Source organism: Choloepus didactylus, chromosome 16 (assembly GCF_015220235.1).
Source record: "Choloepus didactylus isolate mChoDid1 chromosome 16, mChoDid1.pri, whole genome shotgun sequence".
Taxonomy (NCBI): Eukaryota; Metazoa; Chordata; class Mammalia; order Pilosa; family Megalonychidae; genus Choloepus; species Choloepus didactylus.
The window spans coordinates 54,900,116-54,912,461 of NC_051322.1; the positions used below are offsets into that span (position 1 = coordinate 54,900,116).

Genomic DNA, 12,346 nt, shown 5'->3' on the forward strand with positions numbered 1-12,346 from the left:
TATCACCTTAGATTTTTTTTTTTTAAGTCAAAAATTTAATTTTATTGAATAAGGAAAATTCATTCAGGCCTTACATAGATCATAATAATAGTTTAAATTATAACAGCTGAGAGATCAATAGCTGATTGAAAGGAAGAAAGGCGGTTTATGTTTTCAGTGTAGAAAAAAATCTAATTGCTACTTGTCTTGTAGAATTCCCAAAACAAGATCTAAGTTTATTGTTTAGTGACTTTTTCTTTTTCTTTAAAGGGATGAAAAGTAAGATTCAATGTGTCTACTACTGATTACAACTAATATAGCAGCTTGAAAAAAGTCATTAGACAAAAGAATACATAAAATATAAAAAGACAGGATTTTAAAATCATACTGAAGGAGTATTAGCTATAGTAAATGCAAAAGATACATTAACACTATCAGTGTGTTACACTAGCTCAAAACAGAACTCATGGAGCAGAACAAAACTGATGCTAGTTCAGGAAAATGGTCTGTTTTTAAGAAGTGCTTCCAGACATACGCCAACCACAAAGCAATGCCAGCAGTGACTGTGCGTTCCCTGTTTGTTAATCAATGAAGTGTCAAAGGTGGAGTGAGTAGGTTAACAGCTTAAACTTGCTCCAAAGTTTTGTAGTACTCCATCAGCACAGTCCAAGCCATGGGAGCTGTGAAACCTTCAGGTGGTGTCTGGCTTTCTTGGGCAAGTTTGTGCTTTCGTGTCCCTGAAATAAATCCAAAGTCTTCATGGTGTTCAGTGTCATAGTAGTCTAACGCTTCTTCTTCTTGTTGTAACCTGCAACTCTAAAGAGAACTATTTCCAAGGTGATTAGGCCAGGGGCCATTGTCAGCACTTTGGCACTATGAGTTGGGTGGCAAAGATCCTTCCCTGTTTCTGGATGAGGCACACTGGCAGGGTCTTGTCCAACAATGTAAAAATTGGCCCCATGACCATTCATGCCCTGCAAGGCACTGGACCTCAGTTGCTCCAGCACACATCATAGGAGATGGGCAGATGGCCACCACTGTTGTTTCAGGATTCAGGACTCCTTCCTCCAGCACTGCAGCATGCTGCTTCATATGCCACATCAAAGGAACATCATCATCCTTTGTCCAGTCACCAAGAGGATGAAGGAGACAGATGAGGTGCTGGTAGCCCCTCTCTAGGAGCTGCTTATAGGTGTCCTGCATTAATAGAGCATATCCATTGTGCACTGGGTTGCATAACTGAAATGCAAAGACAGCATCAGCATTCATATCTTTAAACAACTTCTGTTTTAGCTCAGAAGGAGTAAGATGATATTGATCAAGACCATCATTCCAATAAATTCCGCTCAGGACTTATCTCCACTCAGCCAATCTCCTTGTTCCATAACCATTTTGATGTAGGTTGGTTCTAGCACATGGTCCCCCACTGTCCGGCACAGTGCTCTTCTTTCCTGTGCTCAAAAAACTCTGGATGACAAAGAATAGCCATGCAGCACCCCTTATACATCAGGGCAAATGCTATAAAGCCATCCAGACTCTCTTTATCTTCTTGGGTAGCTGTCAGAACTATAGGCACTAACAAGTCAATGACACCCCCATCCAGAAGACAATCAAAATGAAGGCACTGTAAGTGCCATTCAGTGGTGTTGCCCAACCTTCAGCCAAAACTTGCACCCATTGCGTATCCACTTAATTAATTTTCAGTGCTGATAATGTTTCTGCATCTGTTTTTGCCAAATGAAGGTTATTTTCTGGCACATACGGTTCTTTTACTTCATAAGAAGCATCCACAGGTACAATGTCCCTTTCTTGTAGGAGCTCCAGAACTTGCTGAATTCAGTCATTTACGTCACAGAAGTCTGTTTTCAGCACCATTTCAGGGGCCTCTGGTTTTTCATATGCAGAATCAATCCCAGTAAAACCTTTAATTTCTCCAGCCTGAGATTTTTTTGTAGAGTCTGTTGACATTCCTCTGTTCACAGATATGCAGAGGAGCATCAACAAATACTTCAAAAAAGGTAAACTTGCACTCTCTTGAATTTGCCTTGCGTTGTTGTGATCCTGAGTATAAAGTGATATAAAACTTGTGATACTCACTAGGCCGGCATCTGCAAACAGATTAGCAACTTCTGCAATGCCTCGAACACTCTCTTCTCTGTCTTCAGTACTAAAACCAAGATTCTTATTGAGACCCTGACGAATGTTGTCACCATCCAAAGTATAACGTGGAATATCATGGCAAACTAAGTACTCCTACAAAGCCGTGCTCACTGTGGGTTTCCCCTGTAATTTGATAAGCCTGTTAGCCAAACTGTGCAACCAGAAAGCCACCTCTGGTCCCCCTACCTGACCTCTCTTATTTCTGCTGACATGGTGGGTGTGATGGGTGACATTTGTTGCTCTCTGCATCCCCCAGTTCTGCGTGTCATTGCTCAGCTTCACTTTCTTGCACAGGTTCCCAGGGATCTCCATGGCTGCAGAGCATGCATGGCTGCTGAGATTCTCGGCTCCCAGAAGCACTAGAAGGAGGAGAGGCCGGCGGGGGCGGGGCCTCCTCGGAGTCGGAGTCGGGGAGCGCTGATGTGTCCCCACAGTTGTGCTCAGAGCTGCATCTGCCTCACCTTAGATTTTGATGAAATTGGGAAGAAAAAGAAAAAAGAAGTCCATTCAGGCACTTGTCATAGAATAGTAAAATTTTACATCGGGAAGGAGAGTTTTGGTCAACTAATTCAAATTCCTTGTTTTCTTCCTCAGATCAGAGAAAATTCAAAAGGTAGGAGATAGACCATCTTGAAAAGCCTCCAGCCTTTTAAAAAATAGAGCTATAGAAATAGTCTAATTGCTGGAAATATCTCCAACCAAATTCTGCCTCCCAGCAAATTATAACTATTGCTCCTCTTGGGTCCTTGGGAACCATAGAAAATGCCTCCACTTTCAGCTGCCACACAGCTTTCTAAATATTTAAAGATAGTCATGATGATAGTAAAAAAACCATTATCCTTTCCTGAGCATCTACTGGGTGACAGTACTCTACCAGGTATTTTAGATATATAAGAAGATGGAGAAAGTGTCCTTCATCCGAAACCTCTTGGAAAGTCAATGAATATGTTTCTAAGAAAAACTTGCTATCACTTAATGTGAGGAGGTAGGGATGGAATCCAAAGATCTCAAAGATCATCCTTGGAACAGAAATATATTTGCTAAGGAGAGTAAATTGTGCAATGTAAGCAGTTACTTGTTTTGCTGAGTATCATGACAAGTTTGGTTCATCAAGCTTGGGGATAAGAACTGGGAGAGGATGAACTGTTCTCACAGAAGGAGGGACCAGAATCCTGGAGAGAGTGAAGTCAGTGAGCCTGCTGGAGCGGAGAACCCTGTCCCCATACTCCCTGTTGCCACGGTGGCAGAGACTTTGCAGGAAGCAGCAGGGTAGTGTGGGGAGTTTTTGGTGGTTTGAAGTTGCGTGTACCCCAGAAAAAGATTTTGGTACTAGGAGAGTTGGGTGCTGCTGTTGCAAATACCAAAAATGTGGAAATGGCTTTGAAATTGGGTAATGCATAGAGCCTGGAAGAATTGTGAGCTGTTTGGTAGAAAAGGCCTAGATTGCTTTGAAGAGACTCTGGGTAGAAATATGGACACTATGTACTTCTGACGAGGCCTTAGACAGAAATGATGAAGGTATTATTGGAAACTGGAAGAAAGGCAATCCTTGTTTTAAAGTGGCAGAGAACTTGGCAAAATCGAGTTCTGATATTAAATAGAAGGGAGAATATGAAAGCAATGAGCTAAAGAGATTTAGCTAAAGAGATTTCCAAACTAAGTGTGGGAAGTGCAGCCTGGTTTCTCCTTGCAGCATATTGTAAAATGTGAGAGGAAAGGGATAAGCTCAGAACTTAAATTCTGGGTACAAAGAAACCAGAACTGATGGTCTGGAAAATTCGGAGCTTCCAGAAAGCAAGTCCCTAGAGAATAGTGCTCCATTTGACGGTGTAACTGAACATAGAACCAGTCAGCCATTTCAGTGCAAGTCAGGATTGGAAATGCAGTTACCCAGAAAGGATTTGTGAAAAGTTCGTCTGACAGTTTGGACCCCTTTGTGTACTATATGCAAAACAGACAAGTTTTTAGTGAAATGTGTGTGAATAGAACCACTGCCAGCCTGGGCTAAAAGGGACAGATTGAAGTAAAAATCACTCCAAGGGCAGAACCATGAAGTTGAGGTCTGGACTGAAGACACTTTTCTGGGGGCAAGAGAATGGGCCCACCCATGTGTATGAAAAGGGGGTGTCTGCCCTGGAACTTGGAGTCGGTAGGCCTTCTACCTTGTTGTTCAGGAAGAGTGTACCACCCCAGAATTCCTAGAGCGTGGAGCCTTCACCCCAGTGTTCTGGGAGAGAATAACTACTGTGCAAGCATTTGGAAAGGGTGGGGCTGCCGCTCATCAGACTCAGAAGATGAAACATCGTCCCATTAGATGACTCTCAGAACATAACTCTCAGAACATGAAACCCATGTCCTGAAGGGTTTTGGAATTGTATGAGAGCCATTACCCCTGTTTTCCTTCCAATCTCCCCCTATGGGAATGGGAATGTTTATCCTACGCCTATCCCTCTTTTGTATATTGGAAGCTGATAACTTGTTTTCTACGTTTCACAGGTCCATAGACAGAGGGGCTTGTGCCCCAGGACAGACCACACCTTTAACCAATTTTGATGAGACTTTGTACTTATTGTGATGGAATCAATGTATTTTGCGTGTAGAAAGAGCATGTCTTTTTGGGGTCCAGGATGTGGAATGTGATGGTTCAAAGCTGTATGTACCCTAGAAAAAACATGTTTTCTAATCCATTCCTGTAAATAGGACCTTTTGATGAGGCTATTTCAGTTAAGGTGTGCCCAACCTCATTCAGGATGGGTCTTAATCTTCATACTGGAGTCATTTATAAACAGAATGAATATAGAGAGAGTGAGAGAAAGCCATGCAAGCAAGAAGCTGAAATCATTGCAACCTGGAACAGAAGGCAAGAGACCAGCAGATGCCGCCACGTGCCTTGCCATGTGACAGAAGAGCAAGGATTGCCAGTAGCTGGTCTTTGGGAAGAAAGCATCACCTTGATGATGCCTTGATTTGGACATTTTCACGACCTCAAAACTGTAAGCTTGTAAGCTAATAAATTCCCATTGTTTAAGTCGAACCATTTCATGGTATCTTCTTTGAGCTGATAGGAAACCAAAATAGGGGGCTTTATGCTTTTTGATCTGGGATGTGTCTTGTGAGTGTCCTCATTCATGTACTTTCTGTCATCATCAATAAGTTCTTCATAGCTCACTAGTATTTTCATGTGAAGAGATTCTTTAGGGGAACTCGAGGAGGAGCACATGAGATTGCCATACAGGAGTTCTGGACCAGGGAGAGGAGAAACTGACCCAGGAGCCAGAGGGTGGGGTTAATACACCCATTGTCTCATTTAATCCAAATGATCGTTTGAAGAAGATAGCATTGCTACTTTACCAGTGAGGGTATAGGCTTCAGTGAAATTATGTGATTTGCCGAAGCTTTTGAGTGGAGCTGAGTCTGTGGTTGTTTTCACAGAACCATGACTCATCTTATCTGCTCCAGGACTTATTTTGCCTCTAGGATTCACATTTCTATTTTCCTAAATTTCTCCCCATTATATGCTTTCTAGATTTCTCCCTATTGTGTCCTCCTCTGTATACTTTCTAGTAGTGAAACTAGTTTGCCCACTTCTAGTTGAATCAATACAATGGATATTTCACTTTTATCAGTGCAACCCAAGTTCTTTTTCAACATGTTTTGTAGGGGTTTTGCATAAATTAAAACAAGCTCTCACAATCTCTGTTTATGCACAACCGATATTTTATAGCACTGACTGTATTTCTCTACTAAAGTAATGCATATTTACTATAGACAAGGTTTTGAAGGTATGGCAAATGTAAAGAAAAATGAAAACCATCTATAATTCTGCCTCTTATAGAAGATAATAATTGTTAATGCTTGGGGCATTATCTTTCAGTCTCTGTATGCATGAACATGTTAGACTGCATAATTTCTAGTCTGAATCTAAATGCAAGACCTAGAATTAATCGTGCTTAAGTTTTGATACTTTAGGCTTCTCATTGCAATTTATTAAAACAAGTTTGGATCCTCATGCCTGCATTTATTTTATGAACTATTTGTAGTGGACACCTGTAGCAACTCTCAGCACCCCTTTTATAAGAGTTGCTTCTCCCTTTCCCTGGTCACATTGAGATCACATCATTTCTCAGTTGTCAGCTGACTCAGCCTGTGTATTGGACAAAGTTGACCACTTTTGCCTGCTTGAAACATTTTCATTTGATTTCTTCTGATCATTCCTTCTTGGTCTTTATTTTACTTCACTTCTCATTCCTTCTCAGTCTCATTTGCTGTCTGTTACGCCTTCTCAAATGACCCAGGGTTCAATTTCTGTCTTATCTCTTCTGCCTAGGGGGTCTCATCAAGTCCCATGGCTTGGGATACCATCTATGTGCTGCCATCTATGCACAAATGTATCTTATATTTGTATCTCTAGCCCCATTCTATGTTAAACCATCCCAGACTCCCATACTCCCACTGTCTGCTTGACATCACTTGGATGGCTAAGGGCATCTCAAACTAATACGTCCAAAAGCAAACACTTGATATTTCCCCCAAATCTACTCCATCTTGATTCTTCCCCATCTCAGTAAATGGTAACTTCATTCTAATATTCACCTTAGAGACAGCCTTTGGAGTCACTCTTGACTCTCATACCCTTCATTTAATAGTAGCTAACAGAAAGCTCATTAAGATTCTGACTGCTTCTACCTATCTTCACCAATGCCACTAGAGTCCATTATATTTCATGTGGATAATTGCAACTATCCTCTAACAAGTCCTCCTGTTTTCATGTTTTCCCTATAATGTCATTTTCCACACAGCAGCCCAAAGAAGCTTCCTAAAACTTAAGTCATTCCATGTCACTCCTGTGCCTGAGACCTTGCCATGTCTCCCATCTCACACTAAGTAATAATCTGCATTCTTTACCATGGTCCACAAGCTGTCCATACCCTAGCCTCTGTAGCTACTCTGATATCATTTCTCCCTTCCTCTTCCCCTTCCAATCACATTGGCTTTGGTGTTTGAATTCAGGCTCGTTCCTGCCTCAGGGCCTCTGCTCTTCTTACTGCCTCACTTAGAACATTCTGCCAGGTATCTGCGCTTCCTCAGGTGTCTGCCCCCATATCACTTTATCAGAAGCACTTGCCTGGATACTGACCACTCTCTACAAAATACTGCCTCTCTTCCTTTCCAAGTCACTCCATACACTTAACCCACTTGATTCTTCTGTATTATACTTGTCACCACCTTACTATAATATTTTAAATTATATCTTTATTGGCCTTCTCCACCCTCCTCCAAAAATGTTAGCTCTATGAGAACATAGATTATGTCTTTTTATTCATTCCTGTAACATGGTGCCTAGAACAGTGCTTGGCACATGCTCAAAGCTCAACTAATATTTGTTGAATGAATTATTGAATGACTTTATCTAAGGTGCCAGGTGCAAACAAGATTAACAAGCCCCTTCCCAAGGAATTAAGAGAGTTCAGCCTGGTCTTTAAGGTAAAAGGCCCAAGCACTGTCAGTAGCCATTCTTTCCATCATGTGGATTCCAGAAACAGGAAGCCACTTCACTCTGCAAGGAGAGGGAACAAGTAAGTATTCCATAGATAAAATAAAATAAATTGAATACATAATGCTTGCTATACCAGGTATCAAATACTTCACATAGGTTAACTCATTTGATTCCAACAACAACCTTTTGAAGTAGTTATCATTATTATCTCCATTTTATGGATGAGGAAATTGAGGTAGAGAGAAGTCAAGTGACTTGCCTAACATTGTGTAGAGCTGAGATTCTAACCAGAATCTGCACTGATAATCGCTGAGCTTTATGGTCTTTCCAGAAGTCTGAGTACTTAGTTCCATGTGTTCCTGAGGCTCTACTCTGTATCTAGTACCCTTATCATTAATTCCTATTTCAATTATTTCACATGAGTTTCTTTAACTGTCACCAAAAGAATCCAATTCATATACTATTCCTCTTAGATACATGTTGACAGAAAATCTGATAAACATAATTTAATTTGAGACTTTATTAACAAAGGTAAGTGGGATTTAAGCTCAGAGCCACAGAAAACTGATTCCCATGATTGATTCTCTCTTGTCCACAAGATTATCATGGAAAATATTCATCAGATGCTTTTTGAAATCTAGGTATATTATCATTAAAGTATTTTCCTAATGCATAAGACGAATAATCCCAACAACAAAGAAAATAAAGTTCATTTGACTTGACGTCTTCCTTGGGAACCCATCCTAGAACTTCTTCTAGACATCAGGGCTTAACACTCAATAGTATCCACTTTTTTTCCTGTTTCTGAAAGTTTGAACATTTGCCTGTCTTGGGTTTTCTGGAACCTCTCCTATTGTCTGTGGTTTCTCAGAGGAACCTTGTTTTGTTTGATTTTATTTAATTTGTTTTTGGATAGTTTCAACTTTTCTTATTCATTTAGACTGCAGTAATATAATCAGAATTTTAGCTTTGGAAACTTCCTTTCCTTTTGAGTTGGGATTTATATTTTGCTTTATGGTGTTTGAGGTACATTATCTACTTTTCCTCTGAATCGTTTTAATTTTACTTTCATAAATTCCAGGGTTCATGCCTTTCCTCAACCAGACTTCCCTTCCATCCATGAACTCAAAGTTACTTTCTTTCTTCTCTCTAGAGGAAACTCACATTTAAAAAGAAAGAGAAAATAATAAAATGCCGTTTCTCACCAGGTAATGTGCTAAAAACTTCACATGTTCAAGTTCATTTAGTCCCTACAAGATCCACATGAGAAAGTTAGTGTCTTGGTTTGAGTTCCCCCCAAGGCAGATCCTAATTCGAAGTTGCAGGTGCGGGAAGATCATTTAGGACTGATCCCAGGAAGCTCACGTGAAGGGCTGGGAATGAATACCAAGAAAGAGAGAAGCCAGCCAAGGATAAGGAATGAGGGAAGCCCCATGTGGGCAAATGGGGCTCAGTTCCACGGGGCGCCCTCTGAGAAACCGTGAGGAGTAAGCATGGGAACAGAACCACTGGAAGACAGCAAAACTGGGGTATTAATGTACCACCTCCCATTCCCCATTGGCTAAGGGTTGTCTGCAGAGCATCAACTCCCAGAGTTTCTGAGCCTCATTAAATCCAAGGGAGTCCAGTGGTGCCCAAGAAGCCTCAGGCACTGCAAGCCCCTGAGAAAGTCCCACTGCCTCTGCTCCTGTGCCATCAATGGCCTCTGCAACAAGTAGGTCTGATTATTATTTTCATTTGCAGGAAAGGAAGAGATGTATTTACATGCCAGTGTCTGCATCAGACCGTAGGAAACAAGAGTGAGCAAATCAATATGTTCTGCCCTCATAGAACTTACTCTAACAGTTTAAAGGGGTTGAATGATTTATCTCAGATCCCATAGGTAATGAGTGATAGAGCTGAAATTCAAAGCCAGGTTGGTCTCTTTCCACTTGACCATGCAACTTCCCTTTTAGTAGCTTTTAGCTATCATTAGATTTTGAAGTTGTAGGGACACTTGAAATCACCAGATCAGCTGTCCAACATTGTAAGTCAGGAAACTGAGACTGAGAGAATTTATGTGCCTTTAACAAGGTCACTCCACACATTTGTGGCGGAACTGGGACTAGAATTCAGTTTTCCTTATCTCCATTCTAGTATCAAAGACAAGTATAATCCTTTATGATGTCTGCTAGAAACTCCTCTTATAATTTCCATTTTTATTGAAGTAAACTTGCTTTTATTGACGTAAAATTGATATACAATAAAATATACAAATTTGGAGTGCATTTTAACCTAAGTATACATCCATGAAACCATCACCACAATCAAGATATTGAGCATATCCACACCCCAAATGTTTCTTCCTATAATCCCTTCCCTATGTTCCCTGCCTATCCCCCATATCCACAAGCATTGATCTACTTCCTGTCACTAGAGATTAGTTTTGTTTTCCAGAATTTTAAATAAATGGAACCATGGAATCTATCTTATCTGGCTTCTTTTAGTCAGTGTAGTTATTTTGAGATTCATTCATGTTGTGTATATCAGTAGGGCATTACTTTTTAGTGCTAGTAGTGGAATATACTCAGGTATATGTGGATATGCTAGGATATTTTTTTTAACTAGTTTACCAGTTGATAGACAATGGCACTTGTTTTCAGTCTTTTTCTATTACAAATAAAGCTACTATGAACATTTAAATACATACAAACATAATAACTAAGAGTTGAAGGGCTGGATCATATGGCAGGTGTATGTTTAACTTTCTAAGAAACTGCCAAGTTGTTTTCCAAAGTACCATTGTCTGTTCCCACCAACAGTGAATGACAGCACCAGTTTTTCCATATTCTCATCAACACTTGATATGGCCAGTCTTTTTAATTTTTGCTATTTTAAAAAGTGTGTAGTGGCATCTCATTTTGATTTTAATTTTCAGTTTCTTAATAACTAATGATGTTGCAAATCTTTTCCTTTTTTAATTTGTCATTGTACATTTTCTTTGCTGAAGAATCTATTCAAATCTTTAGCCTACTTTTTAAATTGAGAGTCAGTAAATTAATAACTTGTACATACATCTTGCTATTTGTTTTCTATTCATCCCATCTCATCTTCCTTTCCTTTTTACTCGTTTTTTTTCTGGTTTCATTTGCAATTGAATAATTTTTATAATTCCATTTAACTCTTCTATTGGCTTATTAACTTCAACACATTTTTCCATTATTTTAGTTACTGCTACAGGGCTTGTAGTATATATCATCTTCCTTCAAATGATATTCTACCACTTCATGTATAATATAAGAACCTTCCAATAGTATATTTGTATTTCTCCCCTCCTGAGCTTTATGCTGTAGCTGTTATACATTCTACTTTCACATGTTATAAACCCCACAATACTTTTTAAAATACTTTTAAACCAACAGCGAATTACCTTTTAAAGAGATTTAAATATTAAGAAAACTCTTATATATTCACTCATGTATTTATTATTTGTAGTGGTCTTCATTCCATTGTATAGATTCATACTTCCATACAGCATCATTTTCCTACTTCCTGAAAGACTTCCTTTAACATTTATATTGTGGGTGTGCTGGTGATGAATTTTTGCAGTTTTTGTGTTTCTGAAATGCCTTTATTTTACCTTTGCTTTTGAACGATATTTTTAATGCATTTTTTGTTGTGAACTTTAACATATATACATAACAGTGATAACTTTCAAAGTATGATTTAACAAATAGTTAGAGAGCAAATTTCAAAGAGTATCATAGGTCACAGTTCCGTAACTTCAGCTATTTCCATTATTGTAAAATATAACATACATAAAGAAAGGTGTTAACTTTTGATGTACAGCTCAACACAGTTATATAGGTAATTTCAAAAATTGTTATGGGTTACAGTTCCACAGTTTCAATTCTTTCCTTATTATGAAATACAGGGTATATACAGAAAGGTGAAGACTTTCAAGCACAATTCAATAAGTAGCTATGGAGCAAATTTCAAAGAATGTCATAGGTTACAGTTCCACCATGTCATTTCCCTCCTTCCAGCTATTTGAACATCCCATCATCTAAATATATATATATATGTAAAGTTTTAGTATTCATAGGCCTTTGTTAAATCTTATCTTGTTTGTTGCTGCCCCTTCCTCTCACTTAATCACTTTCTCCATCTTCAGGAGTATCTAGGCAGTGACCACCCTAACTTGCTCATATTGAAAGGGGGTATTGACAGTATGGGGAAGGGGGCTGCATCTGATTGTTGTTCTTAAAGAAGCTGTTGCCTCTGGGTTTTAGGACTTGTCTGGCATAGGAATACTCTGGTGGATTTAAGTTTGAAAGATATTTTTACTGTATATAGAATTCAAGATTGACAGGTATTTCTTTCAGTACTTCGAATTTGTTGCTCCATTGTCTTCTGGCTTATAATGTTCCTAATGAGAAATCTGCAGTCATCTATATTTTTGTTCCTCTGCATGATTTTTCCCTTTATTACCAGTTTTGAACAATTTTACTATGATGAACCTTGGTGTTGTTTACTTCATGTTTCTTGTGTTTAGGGTTTGTTGAGTTTCTTAGATCTGTGGGTATATAGGTTTCATCAAATTTGGAAAACCTTTAGCCATTATTTCTTCAAATATTTTTCTATGGTCTACCCTCTATCCTCTCTTCTGAGGATTCCAATTACATGTGTATTAGGCCATGTGAAGTTGTCCCATGACTTACTGAAGATCTG

The 12,346-nt window shown here is 39.2% G+C and overlaps 1 pseudogene; it reads right to left on the reverse strand.

The window, feature by feature from the left end:
- Window positions 1-603: 603 nt before the first annotated feature.
- Window positions 604-2,451, reverse strand: LOC119511287 (annotated as a pseudogene).
- Window positions 2,452-12,346: the final 9,895 nt, after the last annotated feature.